The sequence below is a fragment of the Rutidosis leptorrhynchoides genome, chromosome 6 (genome assembly GCF_046630445.1).
Source record: "Rutidosis leptorrhynchoides isolate AG116_Rl617_1_P2 chromosome 6, CSIRO_AGI_Rlap_v1, whole genome shotgun sequence".
In the NCBI taxonomy this organism is placed as follows: Eukaryota; Viridiplantae; Streptophyta; class Magnoliopsida; order Asterales; family Asteraceae; genus Rutidosis; species Rutidosis leptorrhynchoides.
In genome coordinates, this window is record NC_092338.1 from 127,399,914 (window position 1) to 127,427,578 (window position 27,665).

Genomic DNA, 27,665 nt, shown 5'->3' on the forward strand with positions numbered 1-27,665 from the left:
ACCCCCATTTTCGAATAGTGGAAATGCTTTAGTACTTCGAAGGGTCCTTATTATACATTTGAATAGTGGAATGTATGATGCCAGATATCTTAAGCGCTCTATGTTAAGGTCGGTTACCAGGCGACTCATCGTATGAATGATTTTTGCAGTTGTAATGATCCTGCGCATTTAATTAAATGAAATCTTGTGGCTTATTAAATATTATGATTATTATATAGAAATTAAACCTATGACTCACCAATATTTTTGTTGACGTTTTAAGCATGTTTATTCTCAGGTGAATATTAAAAACGCTTCCGCTATCGTATGCCAACCCAAGGTCAAGATTTGGAGTTGGCATAATTGTTTATATTGTTTAAACTTGCATTCGGAGTATTTGTTGTAATATATTTGATCATATTGTAATGGGTTGTGTAAAAACTTATTTATTTAAGGAGATTGCCTTTGATAGACAATCTAAATTATGTCATTAAGACCTTTATTCAATAATAAAGGTTATGGTTGTTTTTAAAAACGAATGCAAGATTTGAAAAACGTCTCATATAGAGGTCAAAACCTCGCAAAGAAACCAATTAATATGAAACGTTTATAATTAATATGAACGGGGCATTTCAGTTGGCATCCAAGCGTTGGTCTTAGAGAATCAGAAAATTTTTCATTAGTGTGTCTAACTGATTTTTGATTGCTTAATATAATTGTTGGAAACATAAGATTATTAACATATAAATATCTTATAAATATCTTATTAACATATAATTGTTCAAGTATGACTTAGCTTTGATGTCTTTACATACTTCATGATTATCTTATAAAGACATCATTCAATTAATCTCTACCTAAACCCAAATGGAACATGACTTGTGATTAATTGAAACTAGAAAGTTAATGACATAGTGACTAGTCTTTAGAATTGAACCAAAGGCATTAATGTGACTAACTAAGTCTTGATCAAACTGAGATTTCCCAAAATATCAATCAAGACACTTCTCCAAGAATGTTGGGTTTACCACTTTTGGAATGTTAAGTCACTTTCATGCAATAAGACCAAATCTCACACACTTAATGCATATAGTACTTGTATAGGATGTTTGGTTTCTTTTGCAGGTGCTAGAAGGAGTAAAGATGCCAAAATGTGGTGTTCAAATTTGAGTCAAACGGCTATACAACGGATACTAAATTTGGACTGGAGCACGCACGGTCGAACCACGGTCGACCGTGATGGCAACCGTGTGTCAACGGCTACTTTTTGAATCCCACTATAAAAGGCAAACATTAAGGAGTATTTGAAGTGGACCCTCTTGCATATTTCAAAGGCATATTTCCAGAGATCACAAGGGCTCTAATTACTACTCAAATGTGATCAAGCAAGAGAAGATTCTATGATATTAGAGGTATAGAATTTGGTTGTTGTAAACTTACTAATCAAAATCATTAATCTTGTGAGTTTACTTAGTGTAATGTATGTCCTAGTGTTGTCTTAGGATCATCATTACAAAGTGTATAAGTCTTGTAACTTCAATTAGTAGAAGCATATGCTAGCTTAGTGATCTACTTCCTTAAAGGGACTTAGGAAGTTGATTAATCTCATTTGAAGATTAATACTTGTCCAAGGTGAAGACAAGTTGATCTAGGTTGGAGTTGATCTTTCAAAGGGATAGAAAGATTACGTTTGTTGTCTACCAAAGAAGCTGAAGACTTGTAAATCGAATCTTCACCGGGTTTGGAGAAAAGTGCTTAGTGAAGCAACAAATCCCGATTAATGTAATCGGGGAGTGGATTAAGGTGGATTAGTTAACATCCAATCGAACCACTATAAATCCTTGTGTCTATGTTGTTTACATTACTTCATTTATCATTTTAAACATATACACTACACACATCAAGTTTGAGTTGAATTGGTTGATCAAAGTTAATCGAATTTGGTGATCAATCGAAAAAGTGTTAAAAACGTATTAAGTAACTATTCACCCCCCTCCTCCTCTAGTTACTTACAGCCCGAAATTTACTACCCCAAGGGTGGCAACCCAAAACGCACAAACGTGCCTCAAGGACCCAAAACTCATAGAGTCCATCATCTCATACACGTGTAAAGTGAACCCGAATGCCCAAGGATCACTCTACTCCACCCGCACCCATCCTATGCATACATACACATATAATATATTTACACTCACCTTAACGCCTTGATGAATGCAACCGAAATAAACCGCCACACGTCAATGGAAAGTACCTATTCCATTATTACATAACAAACAACACAATTAGGGTGGATTTACAACCCAACCCAAATTGACATTTAGTGCAAATTTTAACCCAATTGCACTTCTAAGCACAAACCGTGCCCAAACTAACCAATAATCACTAACACTAGTGAAAGTGGTCCTAATACACCGAATAAACCAAATCATAAGTGTTAAACACTTGTCTTTCTCAAAATCACCTACAAACCCTAATTTTGACTCGTTTCAAAATTAGTCAAATCAACACTTCCAACTAGTTTCCAACTTCCATAATCACCTAAACTAGTGATTAAACACCAATTACAAACCTCAATATAGGTTAAATCATTAACCAACTCGAATTCCACCAACGAGGATCAACCACACCCGACACTAGTCTAAATCACCCATTCATGAGCTAGTGGGGTTCACTCAAGGTCATTCAAGACAAAGGCCCTAATTATGAACGATGAACATAAAAAATATGAACGATGAACATGAAAACGAATTTCGGATTCGAGACTTACCACTAGTATCAAAACGTAGCCGTGAACGATGAGAACAATATTAACTCATGCTCCAAAGATCGACACTCGAGTCTTCCCTTTCGATTTACCACTTTGATCTTGGGAAGAAATGTGAGTTTGAGAGGAAGAGAGATAAGAAAAGGAAAAGAAAATGATAAAATTAAATTTGTGGATGTGGTGTGGTGTTATGAGCTGGTTACCACGTAAAAAGACCATTATACCCTTCCACTAAACCCAAAATGACCAAAATCCGGATGCTGACTGGCCGCTAGGCGCGGCACGCCTATACACGGCCGCGGCGCGGCTTCATGTGGAAATTCATTATAGTGGTCCGTACAAAATCAAGCCTCTGAATGATGTAGGTGGCGCGGCGCGCCTGTTTTCTCACGTGGCGCGGCTAATAGGCCAAATCGAAGGCAACCTTTTTCTCCAGGGACTGAAGTTGTCAGGTTCTGATTCTGGTGTAAATTCTGAAAATGCATAAGTGTTAGGTTCACTTTTAGTGGCACTTTCTGATGCACACTTTTACTGACACTTTCTGATGTACTAAAATTCAGGGTGTTACAATATGCTAAACCAAGATGCTTTAAGAATGTAAACTTGAACAGTCTGAACTGTGAATACCGTGCTAACAAACGAGCTTGGATGGCTGGTGTGTTATTTGAAGAATATGTTTGCCAACTTGATAAATTGTGGATAATTGCCCTGCCCATCCAAAAATTATTGAAGGATTACGAAATGTTGAATTATTTTTTTTGCCACCAAACATAACTTCAAAAATTTAACTGTAACACCCTGAATTTTATACATCTGGAAGTGTCAGCAGAAAATGCCAGTAAAAGTGTGCCTCAAAAAGTGTCACTGAAAGTCTACCTAACACTTATGCATATTCAGAATTTACATCAGAATCAGAATCAGACAACTTCAGTCCCTGAACTTTTAAATTGAATCTGGAAACTGAAATCGAGTTGAAGAGCTGCAGATATCGCATTTGGAGCACCTGTGTCGCGTCTTGGTACGTCGCGGAACGCGACAAACATGACCAAAATGCGACAGCCTTCAAAACCTTGTCCAGGTCAATTCGTCGCGATTTGGTCAGGTGTATCACGTCTGTGGTGTCACGAAATGCGACAGGTAGTTGCGAAACGCGACAGATGTGCTGAATGACCATTTTGAACTCATTTTTGGGTTTAAATTCGGGGTATTTGTGTCTTTTAACTTTGGGGTCGGTTTGGGATCATCAAAACTGTTCCAAGGCTCTTTCAAGCCTCATTTTCACCTACACAAAACACTCCCAACTTATTTTAGAGAGAGGGTGACTTTTAGAGTGAGAAAGCTTGGTTGGAGAAGAAGAAGTGGAAATATCACCAAAGTGCTAGTGTTAAAGTTGTTCATTTCATTCCTAGCTACATTTTGGTAGTGGTGGTGAGTTCTAACTTCGAATTTCATTGTTTAATTTGAAGAATCTTAGGGTTTGTACTGTTAGGGTTATAAACCCCATTTCTTGTGAAATTTGAGGGTTTTGAGTATTGTTAGTGTAAGTGAACCCGATTATTGTGGGTTTAGGGTTTGATGACGAATTTGGAAGTATTTGTCATGGTTTGGGTGTTAAAACACTAGGTTGTAAGTGTGTTAGTGTTTTGATGTTCTTAAGAACAAGTTTGCTAGTCAAAATGATTGTTGACTTTGGTTTAGTGTCAAACTAAGATTTGAGTCAAGTTTTGGTGAATCGAGTATGTAAATACTTGGTTTAGGTGTTAATTGATGTTTTGAAAATATAATCACTAGCTGTAACAGACTGAAACCGGGGTTAGAAGTAAGATTACTTAATTGCCCTTAGTTTTATATTTGTGGTTAAAATATGCTTTTATTTTAATAATATGTTTATTATTAATTGATTAGTTGGTTAAGACCAGTTTGTGACAAGGGTCACAGAAATGGTTCGTTTGTTGAATTTGGACTCCGTTAGGATTGCCAAATTAAGTACGAAAGATATCAGATAACTGATAAATACCCGTGTGTTATGGGGTGTGGGTTTATAACCCACTTAAGTTACTAATATCTGGATACTTCCATTTATTTCCCAATTTGTGCAAGAACAAGACCCGTACCTAACTTTCATCATCTCAAAACCCTAATTGAATCCAAGTCACAAATTGAATTAAGAAGCTTTAAGATCTGAATCTTATCATTCTTATAAGCATTTATCCAGGTTAGCTTGCTTGAATTCGTGCTTTAATTTATAGAAATTGGGTTTTGGGTGTAAAATGGATTTTTGATGAAATTAAGCTTGAATTTATAGAAATTGGGTTTTGTGTTTGTTATGTTTAATTGATGTTAGACATAGTTGCTATATAGTTTATATGATCTAATTATGCTGTGAATTGAGCAAGAACTTGTTAAAAATGATGAATTGTGTGTTAGAACTTGAGTTTATGATAAAGTGAGTATTTTGGGATGAATTAATCCCAAATCTTGATTGTAAATGCTAGATTTTGATGTTTATAGTTGGGAAAAATGTTTATGTATGATTGGTATGTTTCTTTATGCTTGAATTTGGACTATAAACCTTGAAATCGAGTTTTTTTGGCTTAAAATCACCAAATCAGCGAAGCTGATGGTGAAGATGAAGCTGCTCGAAAAACTCGCTCGAAAACAGTGCTCGAGACTCGCTCGAAAACAGTGCTCGAGAACCTTTTGCTCGAAAACATATTATTGCTCGAAAAACTCGAGTTGCTCGAGAACCTTCTGCTCGAAAAACTCGATTGCTCGAAAAACTCAAGTTGCTCGAGAACCTTCTGCTCGAAAAACTCGCTCGAAAACAGTGCTCGAGACTCGCTCGAAAACAGTGCTCGAGAACCTGAAAACATATTATTGCTCGAAAAACTCGAGTTGCTCGAGAATCTTCTGATCGAAAAACTCGATTGCTCGAAAAACTCAAGTTGCTCGAGAACCTTCTGCTCGAAAAACTCGAATATGTTCGAAAACTCGAATTCGCTCGAAAAACTTGAATTTGCTCGAGAACCCCATGTTGCTCGAAAACCTTGCCTGTTATGTGAATATTTTCAATTGAATGTAAAGTTGTGTATTAATACTTGGATATAATACTAACTTGAGATATTATGTGATGATTCACAGGTGATAAACAAAAAGGTGAAGGCTCAGAAAGATTAGACCTCTGAGAACCTTCAGTTGCGGGTAATCGGTGAGTGGGTCTATCTCCGGATAGAGTATTAAGTAGCTGACACGCTACTTGTTCAGACTCTTTATTACTATGATTATGTTCATTACGATTACCATGTGTAGTTAGATATTGCCATGCTAGTTAGGACGATTGCATGACTTTTTATCTGTGATCTTATGTGCACACTATTAGTTGGACACCAATCGAGGCGGCAAGGTTGGGAAACCACCGAGGCGGCAAGGTAGGGTTGATGTGAGGTCGACTGTGGTAGCCTGGTCGGGTCATGAGTTACTGATTGTTCAGTATAGCATAGATGGACGCATGTGTTGCATCTGGACGGTTATGCAGTGAAATCAGTAAAGCGGATATCGGTAGACTGTAGCTTGATCAACTACGTCGTGTGCTCGTACAAGCTGCCGATCCTCATATTGTCAGTTATTATATGCTAGTTCAGGACGTTAGCATATCTGTGATCCCTTGCATGTTCAGTTGCTTATGCTTGGTCTGTTAGATAGTATCTATTCACTTAGCTATGTGCTAATTCCCCCCACATTTCCACCCCTTGCAGGTTTAGGTACTGCTGGTTAGGAAGGGTGTTGCTGTTGGGTTGAAGACATGTTTGACTACGTGCTTAACTCTGATGTTTTCTGGTTTTATAATATTTTCACGTAACACCAACGTTTTGGAATATTGTAATAACGTTAACTAAGCTAAACTGATAACTATGGTTTGTAAATGTTATCTAAGGGTATTTATGTAATTCAGTCTTTCGCTGTGATATATATAAAAAAAAAATCAGGGTGTTACACTAGCCGTTAGTGATTTTGGCCGTTTTTGTGACTTTTGTCAAATTGGGTCAAATTTGATGATTTCACTAGTTTTGGTCAAATGAATGTTTAAACACTTGTGTTAAGTGTTAAATGGCGTTTTTAGAAGTAATCACACATGAGAAGTGATTTTGAGTCAAGGTGATGTTTTAACATGTCAAACGTGGTTAAATGCAATATGGCTCAAGATTGCACGTGATGTGGTTTTTGTGTAAATGGCGGTTTGAAATGATCACTACCTAAGTAGTATTCTAGTGTCGGGACCTAGGTTGGTCTAGTTAGTGTAAAGTATAATTTGGGTTAAATTGTACATTGTAGAGTGGGTTTGAATTATCACCCGAAGTGGTAATTGGTTTGTGTCCATTAGGTGTTAAATGGGTGGGTTTTGGCGAGCAAGGTGTGATCCCCCAGCTAAGAGATGTTTGTGTCGGGTTCTCTTTTAGAGAATATATATATATATATATATATTTATGTGTATATTGTGCCTATGTGTGATATAGGTGGTTACTTGCTCGGATTTGAGGACGGAGATCATGTTATACATGACTTGTGTGAGCATTCCAAGGTGAGTGGAATAATTATACGTGTATGTATATAATGTATTTATTTGTGTGGAATGCGATGTGGGATTAAAGTTCGGGCGTGCGATACCACATCGTGTTGGCATGGGATGAGGGTTTAAAGTTCGGGCGTTCGATACCTCATCATCATGTGTGACATGTGATATGGGTTTAAAGTTCGGGCGTTCGATACCATATCATATGTGTGCGTGGGCGTGAAGTGTGGGTTTAAAGTTCGGGCGTTCGATACCACATTTCACGTGACGGGTGGGTTTAAGGTTCGGGCGTTCGATACCACCTAGGGGTTAGTGATATATGTCGTTGTATACTAATGGTTGTTGTGAACACTGATGGTCATTCGCGAGTACCATTCCCTTGTGCTTATGGTTAACCATGGTTGTGTGATTTTTGTATTTAGCATATTAAATTGTGAACTATATGCTATTGGCGATGCTAGCTTATTGTGAATTGCGGATATTTAGTTTTGCATTGTGATTGCATGGTTGTTGAATTGCTAGCTCGTATGCGGTATTTGTGTAAGTATATGCAAGTAAGTAGATTATATATGCATATGTATAATTATTGCATTCACTAAGCTTTATGCTTACCCCTCTCGTTGTTTACCTTTTTATAGGTATTGTTGATGCGGAGTTACCTAGTTGCTAGACTAGTATTGATAGACGTTTCTTAAGCTTGGAGGATTAGCTTTTGGATATTCGGACGCGGATTGGGGGATTTGGTAGTCCTCGGGATTATGCTCTTGGTATCGGGTTGGTTGTTGAGTATTAACCCGTAATTTGTATGATTGGTTCATTATTACAAATGCTTTTGTAATGTGTCATTTGTGTACCAAGGGTCGTTATAAATCGTTAAACGCGTCGTTATGGTATTATATATTGGGTTAAAACAGAGTTGGAAATATTATGTATTAACGGGACCTAACTTATATAAAAAAAAAATGTGCTTCGTTTTTGGTAAACAGATATGGATCATTTCATCAACCTAGTGACGTGGGGATCATACGAGCTTTTAAGATGCATTATCATCGTCGATTTTATAGAAGCCTTTTGTGTAGTGACCCGAACTTTTCCATGTTTATATATATTAATTGAGATTGATATTTACATGATTAAATGTTTCCAACATGTTAAGCAATCAAACTTGTTAAGACTTGATTAATTGAAATATGTTTCATATAGACAATTGACCACCCAAGTTGACCGGCGATTCACGAACGTTAAAACTTGTAAAAACGACATGACGATATATATATGGATATACATATGGTTAACATGAGATTATGATAAGTAAGTATCTCCATAAGTATATTAACAATGAGTTATATACATATAAACAAGACTACTAACTTAAGGATTTCGAAACGAGACATATATGTAACGATTATCGTTGTAACGACATTTAAATGTATATATATCATATTAAGATATATTAATATATCATAATATCATGATAATATAATAATTTAACATCTCATTAGATATAATAAACAATGGGTTAACAACATTAATTGAGATCGTTAACTTAAAGGTTTCAAAACAACACTTACATGTAACGACTAACGATGATTTAACGACTCAGTTAAAATGTATATACATGTAGTGTATTTAGATGTATTAAAATACTTTTGGAAGACTTCAAGACATATATCAAAACACTCATACTTAACGAAAATGGTTACAGTTACTTTCCCATTCTTTTCTTTCATCAAGAATTCTAGTCGTATTCTTACCCGTATTATACACAGCTTCAAAACGTACTTACTATGGGTATATACCAATAGGAACTAGCATGGGATTCCACTCTTGATTATGTCATGTATGACTAATCAATTTTAACTTCTACCATGAGCTAGTCAACTAACTAGAACTCCTTTTAACCCCACTCACCACTCACCAATTACCACTCATCATTCACTCCATTTCACTTCCAATTCTCTTTCTAATTCTCTCTCAACACACACACACACTATTATGAATGTATTTTTCCAGTAGTTAATCATCATCTTCATCAAAAATCACTTCAAGAATCAAGCTATAATCATCATAGGAAGAACACTTCAAGAACACTTCAAAAATCCCTTCAAGTTTACTAATTTACTTCCAAGCTTTCTAATCCATTCCAAGTAATCATCTAAGATCAAGAAAACTTTGTTATATACAGTAGGTTATCTTTCTTATTCAAGGTAATATTCATATTCAAACTTTGATTCAATTTCTATAACTATAAACTATCTTAATTCGAGTAAAAATCTTACTTGAACTTGTTTTTGTGTCATGATCCTACTTCAAGAACTTTCAAGCCATCCAAGATCCTTTGAAGCTAGATCATTTCTTGTCACTTCCAGTAGGTTTACCTACTAAACTTGAGGTAGTAATGATGTTCATAACATCATTCGATTCATATATATAAAACTATCTTATTCGAAGGTTTAAACTCGTAATCACTAGAACATAGTTTAGTTAATTCTAAACTTGTTCGCAAACAAAAGTTAATCCTTCTAACTTGACTTTTAAAATTAACTACACACATGTTCTATATCTATATTATATGCTAACTTAATGATTTAAAACCTGGAAACACGAAAAACACCGTAAAACCGGATTTACGCCGTCGCAGTAACACCGCGGGCTGTTTTGGGTTAGTTAATTAAAAACTATGATAAACTTTGATTTAAAAGTTGTTATTCTGAGAAAATGATTTTTATTATGAACATGAAACTATATCCAAAAATTATGGTTAAACTCAAAGTGGAAGTATGTTTTCTAAAATGGTCATCTAGACGTCGTTCTTTCGACTGAAATGACTACCTTTACAAAAACGACTTGTAACTTATTTTTCTGACTATAAACCTATACTTTTTCTGTTTAGATTCATAAAATATAATTCAATATGAAACCATAGCAATTTGATTCACTCAAAACGGATTTAAAATGAAGAAGTTATGGGTAAAACAAGATTGGATAATTTTTCTCATTTTAGCTACGTGAAAATTGGTAACAAATCTATTCCAACCATAACTTAATCAACTTGTATTGTATATTATGTAATCTTAAGATACCATAGACACGTATACAATGTTTCGACCTATCATGTCGACACATCTATATATATTTCGGAACAACCATAGACACTCTATATGTGAATGTTGGAGTTAGCTATACAGGGTTGAGGTTGATTCCAAAATATATATAGTTTGAGTTGTGATCAATACTGAGATACGTATACACTGGGTCGTGGATTGATTCAAGATAATATTTATCGATTTATTTCTGTACATCTAACTGTGGACAACTAGTTGTAGGTTACTAACGAGGACAGCTGACTTAATAAACTTAAAATATCAAAATATATTAAAAGTGTTGTAAATATATTTTGAACATACTTTAATATATATGTATATATTGTTATAGGTTCGTGAATCAACAGTGGCCAAGTCTTACTTCTCGACGAAGTAAAAATCTGTGAAAGTGAGTTGTAGTCCCACTTTTAAAATCTAATATTTTTGGGATGAGAATACATGCAGGTTTTATAAATGATTTACAAAATAGACACAAGTACGTGAAACTACATTCTATGGTTGAATTATCGAAATCGAATATGCCCCTTTTTATTAAGTCTGGTAATCTAAGAATTAGGGAACAGACACCCTAATTGACGCGAATCCTAAAGATAGATCTATTGGGCCTAACAAACCCCATCCAAAGTATAGAATGCTTTAGTACTTCGAAATTTATATCATATCCGAAGGGTGTCCCGGAATGATGGGGATATTCTTATATATGCATCTTGTTAATGTCGGTTACCAGGTGTTCACCATATGAATGATTTTTATCTCTATGTATGGGATGTGTATTGAAATATGAAATCTTGTGGTCTATTATTATGATTTGATATATATAGGTTAAACCTATAACTCACCAACATTTTTGTTGACGTTTAAAGCATGTTTATTCTCAGGTGAATACTAAGAGCTTCCGCTGTTGCATACTAAAATAAGGACAAGATTTGGAGTCCATGTTTGTATGATATTGTGTAAAAACTGCATTCAAGAAACTGATTTCGATGTAACATATTTGTATTGTAAACCATTATGTAATGGTCGTGTGTAAACAGGATATTTTAGATTATCATTATTTGATAATCTACGTAAAGCTTTTTAAACCTTTATTTATGAAATAAAGGTTATGGTTTGTTTTAAAAATGAATGCAGTCTTTGAAAAATGTCTCATATAGAGGTCAAAACCTCGCAACGAAATCAATTAATATGGAACGTTTTTAATCAATAAGAACGGGACATTTCAGTTGGTATCCGAGCGTTGGTCTTAGAGAACCAGAATTTTGCATTAGTGTGTCTTATCGAGTTTGTTAGGGTGCATTAGTGAGTCTGGACTTCGACCGTGTTTACTTGAAAAATGATTGCTTAACAAATTTTGTTGGAAACTATATATTTTTAACATGTGAATATTATGTGATATATTAATCTCTTAACGTGTTTGATATTATGTGATAGATGTCTACCTCTAAATCAAGTCCCATTGACTCACCTAATAATAATGAAGAGTCAAATGTAAATTGGAATGATTCGTGGACTGATTCACAAGTTCCCGAAGAGGAACCGGAAGAAGAGTCGGAACCGGAAGAAGAATCGGAACCGGAAGAAGAATTGGAACCGGAAGAAGAAATAGAACCGGTGGGGGAAATAATAAAACGGTTAAGTAAAAGAGAATCCTCAACCAACCGACCAAGGTTAATTATGGTTAATGGTGTTTCCGCCAAGGAAGCAAAATATTGGGAGGATTACCAATTCTCCGATGAATCGGATTCCGACGAGAATTCCGATGATGTTATAGAAATTACCCCAACTGAATTTAAAAAGGCAAAAGAAAATAATAAGGGAAAGGGCATAAAAATAGAGAAATCTAATTCCAACCCCGATGAACTTTATATGTATCGTCAACCCCCGAAGTCCTTAAGTTGTAACAATGACCCGGGAACCTCTAAACCACCAGGTTTTTTTAAACCAATGTGGACAACGACGACTCGTATTAGGGGAACATCATATATCCCTAGAAACTTGGCAAAACGAACCAAAACCGAACAAGAAGAAACGAGCGAGTCGGAATAAGATAGTTGTATTCGTGTGGTGTAATATATGTAATATAGTGTGCTTATGCTTTATGATATATGTAAAAATTGCTTGTATTAATAAGTATTTTTTTTATGAATCTAACTCTTGTCTATTTTACAGTATAAAAACACAAAATGGATAGACAACCCAATATTTTAAGAGACCTACCCGGAGACATGATTGATGAAATCTTGTCTAGAGTCGGTCAGAATTCCTCGGCACAACTATTTAAGGCGAGATCAGTTTGTAAGACATTCGAAGAACGTTCCAAGAATGCCTTGGTTTATAAAAGGCTTTCGTTCGAAAGATGGGGGATATCACATTGGGAAATCCATAAGTTACGATGTGTTTACTTTGACGCATATATTGCGGGGAACCCAAATGCTATTTTACGCAACGGGTTAAGAAATTATTTTGACTCAATATATCGGAATATTGGACTTCGTGATTTAGAAAAAGCGGCTAACATGCAACATAAAGAAGCATGTTATGCTTACGGATTAGTAATGTTCGCTTCTCACCAAAGTGAGAACAAGAACATCGGGCTACAACTATTAAACAAAACATTTCCACAAGTGACGGAGTCGGTAATTGGGGTAAGAAATGATGTTTTTAGGTTATTACGAGACTGTTGGATATTACGTAACCCTCGTCCCTTTGACGACGTTACAACACGCTGTCTTATCAATGGCCATAACGGTTATGTTCCACAAGACCAAGGATGGGAAGTAATCCTAGTAAAACCAGAATGCATGACTTGTTTCTGGACGTATGAATTACGTGTCTTTATTGCCTTTGCTGAACGACTTGTGTACTAGCTAGAATTATCTTCACAACCATCTTGTATCAAATTTATTGTGTGCTATATTTCATGCTATATGTAAAATAAGCGGTATTGTAAGTTTGTAAAATATTGTGTAAAAGTTTGAACGCGAAATATTATTATAATCAGTTTTTCATATAGAATTGTAGTAGTTGAATTGTATATTAGCTACTAAGTATGAACTCAACGGGTAGGTACTACCCGAATTTAAACTTATAAAACGCTAATATGAAGAAAAAGCTTTTATAAATGAGTTCATATTATGCTACGAAATACTATTAACTACTCTTAATATTCTGTATGATTAACTTGTTCCATTTGACTATTTTGAAGGAAATGGCACCGACTACTCGACACACTGTGAATATGAATGAAGAGGAATTCCGTACTTTTCTAGCTTCAAACATAGCCGCAGTACAGGCTGCGCTACATACCAACAATAACCTTGGATCTAGCAGTACAGGAAATCGTGTAGGATGCACCTACAAAGAATTCACTGCCTGCAAACCTTTGGAATTTGATGGAACCGAAGGACCGATCGGATTGAAACGGTGGACCGAGAAGGTCGAATCGGTGTTTGCCATAAGTAAGTGTACTGAAGAGGACAAAGTAAAGTACGTTACACATACCTTCACAGGTTCTGCGTTAACATGGTGGAATACCTATCTAGAGCAAGTGGGACAAGACGATGCGTACGCACTACCGTGGTCAGCATTCAAGCACTTGATGAACGAGAAGTACCGTCCCAGAACCAAGGTCAATAAGCTCAAGACAGAACTTAGAGGGTTACGAACCCAAGGATTTGATATTACCACGTACGAAAGACGATTCACAGAATTGTGCCTATTGTGTCCGGGAGCATTCGAAGATGAGGAAGAGAAGATCGACGCGTTTGTGAAAGGATTACCGGAAAGAATCCAAGAAGATATAAGTTCACACGAGCCCGCCTCCATACAACAGGCATGTAGAATGGCTCACAAACTAGTGAACCAGATTGAAGAAAGAATTAAAGAACAGACTGCTGAAGAGGCCAATGTGAAGCAAGTCAAAAGAAAGTGGGAGGAAAACGGTGATAAGAATCACCAATACAACAACAACAGCAATTACAACAATAATCACAACAATTATCCCAACAATCGCAACATCAATCGCAACTACAACAAACAGCCCAACAACAACAACAACAACAACAACAACAACAACAACAGCAACTACAACAATCATCCCAACAACAATAATAACCGCAACAACAACAACAATCAGAAGCAGCTATGCCAAAGGTGTGAAAAGTATCACTCGGGGTTCTGCACCAAATTTTGCAACAAGTGTAAAAGAAATGGTCATAGCGCGGCGAAGTGTGAGGTCTACGGACCAGGGGTTAATAGAACGAAAGGAACAAATGGTGTCGGAATGAGTAATGGCGGAGCAAGTAGTGTCGGAGCAAGTTATGCCAATGTAGTTTGTTATAAATGTGGAAAACCGGGCCACATTATTAGAAATTGCCCGAACCAGGAGAACACGAATGGACAAGGCCGCGGAAGAGTTTTCAATATTAATGCGGCAGAGGCACAGGAAGACCCGGAGCTTGTTACGGGTACGTTTCTTATTGACAATAAATCTGCTTACGTTTTATTTGATTCGGGTGCGGATAGAAGCTATATGAGTAGAGATTTTTGTGCTAAATTAAGTTGTACATTGATGCCTTTGGATAGTAAACTTTTACTCGAATTAGCAAATGGTAAATTAATTTCAGCAGATAATATATGTCGGAATCGAGAAATTAAACTGGTTAGCGAAACATTTAAGATTGACTTGATACCAGTAGAGTTAGGGAGTTTTGATGTGATAATCGGTATGGACTGGTTGAAAGAAGTGAAAGCAGAGATCGTTTGTTACAAAAATGCAATTCGCATTATACGAGAAAAAGGAAAACCCTTAATGGTGTACGGAGAAAAGGGCAACACGAAGCTACATCTTATTAGTAATTTGAAGGCACAAAAACTAATAAGAAAAGGTTGCTATGCTGTTCTAGCACACGTCGAGAAAGTACAAACTGAAGAAAAGAGCATCAATGATGTTCCCGTCGCAAAAGAATTTCCCGATGTATTTCCGAAAGAATTACCAGGATTACCCCCACATCGATCCGTTGAATTTCAAATAGATCTTGTACCAGGAGCTGCACCAATAGCTCGTGCTACTTACAGACTCGCACCCAGCAAGATGAAAGAACTGCAAAGCCAATTACAAGAACTTTTAGAGCGTGGTTTCATTCGACCAAGCACATCACCGTGGGGAGCTCCTGTTTTGTTTGTCAAGAAGAAAGATGGTACATTCAGGTTGTGTATCGACTACCGAGAGTTGAACAAACTTACCATCAAGAACCGCTACCCACTACCGAGAATCGACGACTTATTTGATCAACTACAAGGCTCGTCTGTTTATTCAAAGATTGACTTACGTTCCGGGTATCATCAAATGCGGGTGAAAGAAGATGATATTCCAAAGACTGCTTTTAGAACACGTTACGGTCATTACGAGTTTATGGTCATGCCATTTGGTTTAACTAATGCACCAGCTGTGTTCATGGACCTTATGAACCGAGTGTGTGGACCATACCTTGACAAGTTTGTCATTGTTTTCATTGATGACATACTTATTTACTCAAAGAATGACCAAGAACACGGTGAACATTTGAGAAAGGTGTTAGAAGTATTGAGGAAGGAAGAATTGTACGCTAAGTTTTCAAAGTGTGCATTTTGGTTGGAAGAAGTTCAATTCCTCGGTCACATAGTGAACAAAGAAGGTATTAAGGTGGATCCAGCAAAGATAGAAACTGTTGAAAAGTGGGAAACCCCGAAAACTCCGAAACACATACGCAAGTTTTTAGGACTAGCTGGTTACTACAGAAGGTTCATCCAAGACTTTTCCAGAATAGCAAAACCCTTGACTGCATTAACGCATAAAGGGAAGAAATTTGAATGGAATGATGAACAAGAGAAAGCGTTTCAGTTATTGAAGAAAAAGCTAACTACGGCACCTATATTGTCATTGCCTGAAGGGAATGATGATTTTGTGATTTATTGTGATGCATCAAAGCAAGGTCTCGGTTGTGTATTAATGCAACGAACGAAGGTGATTGCTTATGCGTCTAGAGAATTGAAGATTCACAAACAAAATTATACGACGCATGATTTGGAATTAGGCGCGGTTGTTTTTGCATTAAAGACTTGGAGGCACTACTTATATGGGGTCAAAAGTATTATATATTTCGACCACAAAAGTCTTCAACACATATTTAATCAGAAACAACTGAATATGAGGCAGCGTAGGTGGATTGAATTATTGAATGATTACGACTTTGAGATTTGTTACCACCCGGGGAAGGCAAATGTGGTAGCTGATGCCTTGAGTAGGAAGGACAGAGAACCCATTCGAGTAAAATCTATGAATATAATGATTCATAATAACCTTACTACTCAAATAAAGGAGGCGCAACAAGGAGTTTTAAAAGAGGGAAATTTAAAGGATGAAATACCCAAAGGATCGAAGAAGCATCTTAATATTCGGGAAGACGGAACCCGGTATAGGGCTGAAAGGATTTGGGTACCAAAATTTGGAGATATGAGAGAAATGGTACTTAGAGAAGCTCATAAAACCAGATACTCAATACATCCTGGAACGGGGAAGATGTACAAGGATCTCAAGAAACATTTTTGGTGGCCGGGTATGAAAGCCGATGTTGCTAAATATGTAGGAGAATGTTTGACGTGTTCTAAGGTCAAAGCTGAGCATCAGAAACCATCAGGTCTACTTCAACAACCCGAAATCCCAGAATGGAAATGGGAAAACATTACCATGGATTTCATCACTAAATTGCCAAGGACTGCAAGTGGTTTTGATACTATTTGGGTAATAGTTGATCGTCTCACCAAATCAGCACACTTCCTGCCAATAAGAGAAGATGACAAGATGGAGAAGTTAGCACGAATGTATTTGAAGGAAGTCGTCTCCAGACATGGAATACCAATCTCTATTATCTCTGATAGGGATGGCAGATTTATTTCAAGATTCTGGCAGACATTACAGCAAGCATTAGGAACTCGTCTAGACATGAGTACTGCCTATCATCCACAAACTGATGGGCAGAGCGAAAGGACGATACAAATGCTTGAAGACATGCTACGAGCATGTGTTATTGATTTCGGAAACAGTTGGGATCGACATCTACCGTTAGCAGAATTTTCCTACAACAACAGCTACCATTCAAGCATTGAGATGGCGCCGTTTGAAGCACTTTATGGTAGAAAGTGCAGGTCTCCGATTTGTTGGAGTGAAGTGGGGGATAGACAGATTACGGGTCCGGAGATTATACAAGAAACTACCGAGAAGATCATCCAAATTCAACAACGGTTGAAAACCGCCCAAAGTTGACAAAAGAGCTACGCTGACATTAAAAGAAAAGATATAGAATTTGAAATTGGAGAGATGGTCATGCTTAAAGTTGCACCTTGGAAAGGTGTTGTTCGATTTGGTAAACGAGGGAAATTAAATCCAAGGTATATTGGACCATTCAAGATTGTTGATCGTATCGGACCAGTAGCTTACCGACTTGAGTTACCTCAACAACTCGTGGCTGTACATAACACTTTCCACGTCTCGAATTTGAAGAAATGTTTTGCTAAAGAAGATCTCACTATTCCATTAGACGAAATCCAAATCAACGAAAAACTCCAATTCATCGAAGAACCCGTCGAAATAATGGATCGTGAGGTTAAAAGACTTAAGCAAAACAAGATACCAATTGTTAAGGTTCGATGGAATGCTCGTAGAGGACCCGAGTTCACTTGGGAGCGTGAAGATCAGATGAAGAAGAAATACCCGCATCTATTTCCAGAAGATTCGTCAACACCTTCAACAGCTTAAAATTTCGGGACGAAATTTATTTAACGGGTAGGTACTGTAGTGACCCGAACTTTTCCATGTTTATATATATTAATTGAGATTGATATTTACATTATTAAATGTTTCCAACATGTTAAGCAATCAAACTTGTTAAGACTTGATTAATTGAAATATGTTTCATATAGACAATTGACCACCCAAGTTGACCGGCGATTCACGAACGTTAAAACTTGTAAAAACGACATGACGATATATATATGGATATACATATGGTTAACATGAGATTATGATAAGTAAGTATCTCCATAAGTATATTAACAATGAGCTATATACATATAAACAAGACTACTAACTTAAGGATTTCGAAACGAGACATATATATAACTATTATCGTTGTAACGACATTTAAATGTATATATATCATATTAAGATATATTAATATATCATAATATCATGATAATATAATAATTTAACATCTCATTAGATATAATAAACAATGGGTTAACAACATTAATTGAGATCGTTAACTTAAAGGTTTCAAAACAACACTTACATGTAACGACTAACGATGACTTAACGACTCAGTTAAAATGTATATACATGTAGTGTATTTAGATGTATTAAAATACTTTTGGAAGACTTCAAGACATATATCAAAACACTCATACTTAACGAAAATGGTTACAGTTACTTTCCCATTCTTTTCTTTCATCAAGAATTCTAGTCGTATTCTTACCCGTATTATACACAGCTTCAAAACGTACTTACTATGGGTATATTGTCACGACCCGGAAAATTTCGACTAATTTTAAACCAAATTCTCGATACGATTTCATAATTCTGACATGATAAGCAAAGTCCGTAATGTTGCGTCTCAAAATTTTTGAACTATTTTCGTATATTCATTATACTTCGACCATTTCCGACGTTTCACGAACAATTATTTGTAAAAAGGTACATATATAAATATATAATAATTTGAAACATTATTGTAACTATTGTATGATTAAATTTTTGGAAATAAATACGTAAAATAATACGCGATGTAATGAAAACTATTATATATATATATATATATATATATATATATATATATATATATATATATATATATATATATATATATATATATAATTATGTGTATAAATATTACTTGTAAATATATAAATAATATTAAATCTATTTGTTTAAGAATATATAATATATTCATTTTAGTAGTTAAACTTGCTATTTACAACTGTTTATATATATAGAAAGAGAATATATTAACAATAAATGATTTCGAGCTTAATTAGTAAACGTCAGTAACACTCGGTTGACGTTTTGTTAGTTTTAATATAGATATAGTACATGTTTATGAAGGATTAAAATAAAAGCTGAACTGTAAATCGATTACGAAGATTTTAGATTTGTTAAAAGTATTTTTACTTTTTTTTAAGTTTAAATATTAGTACTCCGTACATACAAATCGGAACAGAAAATAAATAATTTTCGAACCTTTTTGATCAGGTTCCAAACAGGTAATGAGTGAAATAATTAAATATAGTCAATCCAAAAATTTGGGAATATTTCAGAATACTTTTATCCCCCACTAATTATCAACGGACCACGATATTATACCTACTTAATGTGTCGGCAGACTAATAGTAATTAAATCTGTGATTTATATTGTCAATTTTTATACTGTTAGTGTTTTTGTTTTTCTTCAAAATATCTAAATTCCACATGTTATATATACATACATAGGTAGTGCACACATGAACCATATATTCACCCATTTGTTTTCTTCTCTTCTACGATTCACCATAGTAACCACCAAGCCACCACTTGCCACCACCTTCGATCATCATGAACAACTCATCGTCACCTAAACCTCCAACCATCATCTTCATTATCTCTTACTATATATATATATATATATATATATATATATATATATATATATATATATATATATATATATATATATATATATGCTTATAGCTTCAATCAATCACACCCGGTTGCGAACTATAGTTTGTTTCGGTTCAAGAACCAAGTTACCAACACCATCATCTTAAACCATAAACCACACCTGCGTTATTTTGTTTCTGTTGTGTTGTTTCACGATCACCAAAAGTCACCACTAACACCCATTTTACTATTCGTTCTTGCTACAAACCTGTGTTCTGTTTGCTTTTGTTATTATTTTCTTTCCCTCTTCGTTGAACTGACCAAACCACAACATCCATGAACCAATCTACAACATAATCGAAAATCACCATGAAACATTCATTTAAAAACTACGACTACTAGCCTACTGCTTTTCGGTTTAAGAACATCACCACCCTCACATACCATCTTCTCTTCTCTCCTATCAAAACTAAACCCATCACCACTCTTGTCACCCTCCTATTACACTTACTTCTATGTCTGTCGAAAAACCGCCTAAAACACCATCGGTCACCCTTGGCCAACACCACCGTACCATCACCCTAAAACCACCTTAAACCCATTTAATTGTTGCTGCTATGTATATTTTTCTGATTCGATTTAAAAACCCTCGCTAACTCTTCTTCATTTTTTTTAAACCCGTCACCCACAACCACCTTTATTATCCACCACCACTCTTGAAGGAAACTCGACATCACCTCTCTCACCGGACACCACCATGATCACCACCCAACCGCACACCAATCAAACCTTGCTCGGTTTAATGATGTCGAAACATGGAGTTTTCAGAACCTGAGAAGCTAGATTAATTACTTGTGAAGCTTAATCATATTATATATATATATATATATATATATATATATATATATATATATATATATATATATATATATATATATATATATATATATTCGAAGATTTCATGTAGAATTCGACAACTGGCAGTTATATTGAAATCATGGGCTGTAAGCTTTTCCAAGTTGTGTTTGTGGGGACACAAATTCATTAATACTCACCATTACAAAACAAAAATATATATGATGGTACACAATATTACTTGGACGTAAAAGTGGAAACGTGTAGTTTGTTTTTGTTTATGGCAGACACTTTCTAAATCCACTTGACTTAATAAAGTGGCATGATGCCAATATGTCATATAAAAATAATATAGATGAAAGTGATAGGGTGTGACTTCGAATCAAAAGCAGAAACTGATGAAATTCTAATTGGGACGACGGTTTTAATCATTAGACCATGTATTAATCTTTGTTGGGTATATGTAGTCATTGGGCCGTAATTTTTTTTCCTTATTTGGGCCAGACTAATAAGAAACCATCTTAAGTAAACGAGTTTTGTGGCTTAAGTAATGTACGAAGGATCACGATGATAAACATAATCCATTGATGATAATGATAAGAATTGATATTGATGATAAGCTTAGGATTAAAATGATGATGGTGACCGTGAGCCGTGAGAACCATGAATGAATCGCGATGATATTAAGGATGAGGCAGAAATGATGATCGTATGTTGATTAGGAGGATTAATGATGGTGATGCTAAAAGAAAAATGCGATGACGCTGTGATTGAACTAGACTACTGTGATGGTGATTAAGATAAGATGATAGTGTAATGAGTTTGTTTATGATGATGATAAGAATGATTATGGTTTGAAAGTGATAAAATGGTTAAATAGAATCAAGTTGTGAATTAAACCATAAATGAACGAGTAGTGTAATGATTAAGGATGTTATCGGGTTAGCGGGACGTCGCGGGTTCAATTCCCGACTTGGGCATTTTCTTTAAGGGCTACTTCCTTAAGGTTCGCGAATCCGAGGCCAACCTTACACTTGTTCAATGATGTTATATGTATTTTTACTACGAAATACAGTACGGTGAGTTTCATTTGCTCCCTTTTTAATTGCTTTTGCAATATATATTTTTGGGCTGAGAATACATGCGCTGTTTTTATAAATGTTTACGAAATAGACATAAGTACTTAAAAATATATTCTACGTTGAGTTGTACCACTGGCATACTTCCCTGTAGCTTGGTAACTACTATTTACATGGGTATTGTAAATGCGAATCCTGTTGATAGATCTATCGGGCCTGACAACCCCAACCGGACTGGACGACCAGTATTCAATGTTTGCACAGTACTTCGTTTTGGTGGCTACACTTGGTACAGTGTAGTGAGATTTCATAATAAAGGGAATATGCGACGTTGATTAATAGTTAAGTATGGTTACCAAGTGCTCAACCACTTAGAATGCTTTACATACACTTGCGAGTGTATTATGTTTATGATTATGAAATCTTGTGGTCTATTAAGATATTGAAATGATTGTTATGATAAACCTATGAACTCACCAACCTTTTTGGTTGACACTTTTAAGCATGTTTATTCTCAGGTATGAAAGAAACCTTCCGCTGTGCATTAGCTCATTTTAAGGACATTACTTGGAGTCGATCATCGTAATGGGACCAAATGTTGATGACTTCGTCCAGGTGGATAAGGACGGGTTGTTACAGGTGGTATCAGAGAGGTGGTCTTAGTGAACCAGGTCTTGCATTAGTGTGTCTAACTGATAGTTGTTTAGATGCATTAGTGAGTCTGGACTTCGACCGTGTCTGCATGTCAAAAGTTTTGCTTATCTTTTCGTGTCAAAAATTACCTGCTTATCATTCTTAGTCTAGACACATCTTACTGTAACGATTGCATAAATAGTGTATAGACAAAATCCGTATCTTAGTGTATCTGCTAAATTCATATCTTAGCATATCTGTTACTGTAGACTTTGCCTGACAACTTTCGTAGATTTCTCCGTAACTTATGGGATTTTAGTATTATATATGCATATGCAAATTATGTATTGCAGGGTACTAATCTACATCCTATAATCTATTTCTTATCGAAAAGTCCTACATCTGATCGTACGAGCTGAATCCCTCAACCAGTTCGAGTCCCACTCCAGCCCTAGAAGCAGCGTCACCAGAATGAATCAATCAATTAGCCATCCTCAATTTATCTGATGGGTTCGTAGTCGACTTAACCAATGGAGACGAGAAGAAGGCGATCCCTTCCACCAACCGAATTCACCTTTTGGCGAAGAACCTGAATCACTTACCGGCGAACCTGTTCGAAACACCATTTTCACTCTCGTTGCCCGAATATCTCACCACGATTATATTCTATCCACAATTCTAAACCTTATTCATTCGCTCGTTCCAACTGACAATCATCCCGGAATAATAGAATAAGTCAACGAACTTCGCGCTCGAGTAATCAATTAGGAGAATATGGTGCAAAATTTACCAGCTTCAACATTATCACCGGCACCCATAGTACCATCAATAACAGCACCAGTACCACCAACAACCCAAGTTTCAACATCACATGCCTCAACATCCCATCCTGTACCTCGAGCATAATCATCGTTCTACGTATCGTTCTATCTACTTTATCTTCATTATACATATCGTTCTACATCGATTATCTTCGCTCGACATGGCAATTATGTAATATCTAAAGTTTTAGAGATTATGTAATCTAGTATTAACGATAAATCAAATGAGTTTAAAATCTTATTTACTCATTAAATTCATGATTACATCTGAAAAAATATATATATGTATGTATATTTTCATAAAGATTGTAATTAAAAATTGTTTTGTGCAAACTGTTAATGATGAGAATATTTTAACGGGTAGATAATACCCGAGGAATATTTGGGTGTCACTTTAATAAGTTACATTGTACATTCTTCGAATATGATTCAACGGTCATTTACTATCCTACTTACATCCACCGACATATGAATCCGTTTACCACAGAGTAACCATTTTCATTCAATTTCATATTTGGATTTTGACCTATCAGAATTCAACAAGTGGCATAATGAAGAAAGCATTGGACAAAAATAAAATTTGTTAGAAACAAACAAATTAACTATGAGAAATTTTGTTAAGAATCCACGCTAACTGTTCCTAGCTAACTGATTACATTTTATTTATCGCAATTTACATTCTCGCAATTTTATTTATCGTCATTTAGTTTCTCTTATTTACTTTACACACTTTATTTATCGTCATTTAATTTTTGTTATTTATTTTTACGCACTTTAAATATCGGGACACGTATACAAGGTTTTGACATATCATATCGACGCATCTATATATATTCTTTGGAATAACCATAGACACTCTATATGCAGTAATGCGGGAGTTAGCTATACAGGGTTGAGGTTGATTCTACAATAATATATATAGTTTGAGTTGTGATCGAGTCTGAGACGTATACGGGTCATGAAACGTATTAATTAATTTGAATATTAAATATTAAAATATATATGAATTATTGGACTGTTACTGCGGACTATCGACTATGGACTAATAAAAGTGGACAATTAAAATAAAATTAAAATACTGATTATAACATATGAAAGTAAATAATTCTTCAAGTTTGCCACTTGATTTCATCCTAGACCTCATTGTATCTTGATGCGTTCAAACCTTTCACGATTCTTGAAAACACTTCGATCGAGAGGATGAACCAACCGCACTTCATCTACGGAAGAAAAGATTTATGCATACAGTTATGCAACTGAGAAACTCTTGGAATTTGAGTAAAGGTTTAACATATATATGCGCTAGCTCCTTTGGCGATGTTACTACCGAAAATCACTTTGCAATCCCTTTCCAAAGTAGCCAATTTTGTCACAGCTTCAGCAAATCAACTTCGACTTTTCATTCGAACAAACCATATTATAACTTTGGTATATAAGTTGCACTTCATCATCATTACTGGAGAACCTTTTATATTCCACCATATTACCATCAGCGTTTAATCATCTAAAAACACAATTCTCTTAAAACCCCTCGGTTTGATAACCAATGATCCAGATCCGGAAATTTTAAATGCTGACGAAGCAGCATGTTGTAGATGGTCTTAATGGCCAAAAGTTGATGATAAAGAAGGAAGTGTTAGGAACGCTCGATAGAAAATTTGGTACTGAAAATAGGATTGAGCACACCATGAAGGAGTCTGTAGACAAATTACCAGGATTAAACCTGTACTTAACGAATCCAGACGATTCAGTATCTGCCGAAATCTCTAGCTCCTTAATTAGTCTAAATCCTTGCGGACGAATTTCTTCATCATCTTCTGATCATAAATATTTTAAATTCTAAGATATCATCATATCTTTCGTTATAAATATCTTCGATATTTCTCAAGATACCTTCATTGATATCTTTGTCCGAAATTATTTATCTCTTCGTGCTATCTATATTACATCATAAAAGAAACTGTTTTAGTTTCTATATTCTGTAACAATCGAGTTTAAATTATGAATGATTTCTTAGAGAAGTGTTGGGAATTGAAGCATGAGTTAGTATAATATAATGACGCCGGGCCAACGTGATTATATTACAGTAAGACATGCTAAATTTTTAATGTAACGTGATGATGATTTACAGACCTTATCATCATCATGTGCCATATTACATAACTCTTTCATTCTACTTAATCTCTAAGCATATCACGGATTATTTCCTTGATATTTCTGTTCTTTCGATAATCTGCTAATAAATCATGAAATTACATTTTTTTTTATTAGAAGATTTCTTTAAATTCCTTGAATTCTGAAAAATCAACTTTGACTATGTCAGAAGTTAAGACGAACCACTAATCACTTCATTTCACTCTTTTGTGATAGCTTCACTCGTACGCTTCGCATGATCTAATCATTTTATCCATATTAATCGAAAATGATAAAACCCTATTCATATTCGTCATGAAAAAAAAACATTCTTATTGTTAGCCATGACGACCTCGATCAAATTTCGGGACGAAATTTCTTTAACGGGTGGGTACTGTCACGACCCGGAAAATTTCGACTAATTTTAAACCAAATTCTCGATACGATTTCATAATTCTGACATGATAAGCAAAGTCCGTAATGTTGAGTCACAAAATTTTTGAACTATTTTCGTATATTCATTAGACTTCGACCATTTCCGACGTTTCACGAACAATTATTTGTAAAAAGATACATATATAAATATATAATAATTTGAAACATTATTGTAACTATTGTATGATTAAATTTTTGGAAATAAATACGTAAAATAATACGCGATGTAATGAAAACTATTATATATATATATATATATATATATATATATATATATATATATATATATATATATATATATATATATATATAATTATGTGTATAAATATTACTTATAAATATATAAATAATATTAAATTTATTTGTTTAAGAATATATAATATATTCATTTTAGTAGTTAAACTTGCTATTTACAACTATTTATATATATAGAAAGAGAATATATTAACAATAAATGATTTCGAGCTTAATTAGTAAACGTCAGTAACACTCGGTTGACGTTTTGTTAGTTTTAATATAGATATAGTACATGTTTATGAAGGATTAAAATAAAAGCTGAACTGTAAATCGATTACGAAGATTTTAGATTTGTTAAAAGTATTTTTACTTTTTTTAAGTTTAAATATTAGTACTCCGTACATACAAATCGGAACAGAAAATAAATAATTTTCGAACCTTTTTGATCAGGTTCCAAACAGGTAATGAGTGAAATAATTAAATATAGTCAATCCAAAAATTTGGGAATATTTCAGAATACTTTTATCCCCCACTAATTATCAACGGACCATGATATTATACCTACTTAATGTGTCGGCAGACTAATAGTAATTAAATCTGTGATTTATATTGTCAATTTTTATACTGTTAGTGTTTTTGTTTCTCTTCAAAATATCTAAATTCCACATGTTATATATACATACATAGGTAGTGCACACATGAACCATATATTCACCCATTTGTTTTCTTCTCTTCTACGATTCACCATAGTAACCACCAAGCCACCACTTGCCACCACCTTCGATCATCATGAACAACTCATCGTCACCTAAACCTCCAACCATCATCTTCATGATCTCTTACTATATATATATATATATATGCTTATAGCTTCAATCAATCACACCCGGTTGCGAACTATAGTTTGTTTCGGTTCAAGAACCAAGTTACCAACACCATCATCTTAAACCATAAACCACACCTGCGTTATTTTGTTTCTGTTGTGTTGTTTCACGATCACCAAAAGTCACCACTAGCACCCGTTTTACTATTTGTTCTTGCTACAAACCTGTGTTCTGTTTGCTTTTGTTATTATTTTCTTTCCCTCTTCGTTGAACTGACCAAACCACAAGATCCATGAACCAATCTACAACATAATCAAAAATCACCATGAAACATTCATTTAAAAACTACGACTACTAGCCTACTGCTTTTCGGTTTAAGAACATCACCACCCTCACATACCATCTTCTCTTCTCTCCTATCAAAACTAAACCCATCACCACTCTTGTCACCCTCCTATTACACTTACTCCTATGTCTGTCGAAAAACCGCCTAAAACACCATCGGTCACCCTTGGCCAACACCACCGTACCATCACCCTAAAACCACCTTAAACCCATTTAATT

At 35.1% G+C, this 27,665-nt stretch overlaps 1 pseudogene; it reads left to right on the forward strand.

Moving 5' to 3' along the window:
* Window positions 1-27,665, forward strand: part of LOC139854061 (uncharacterized) — a 93,676-nt pseudogene that overhangs the window by 60,934 nt on the left and 5,077 nt on the right.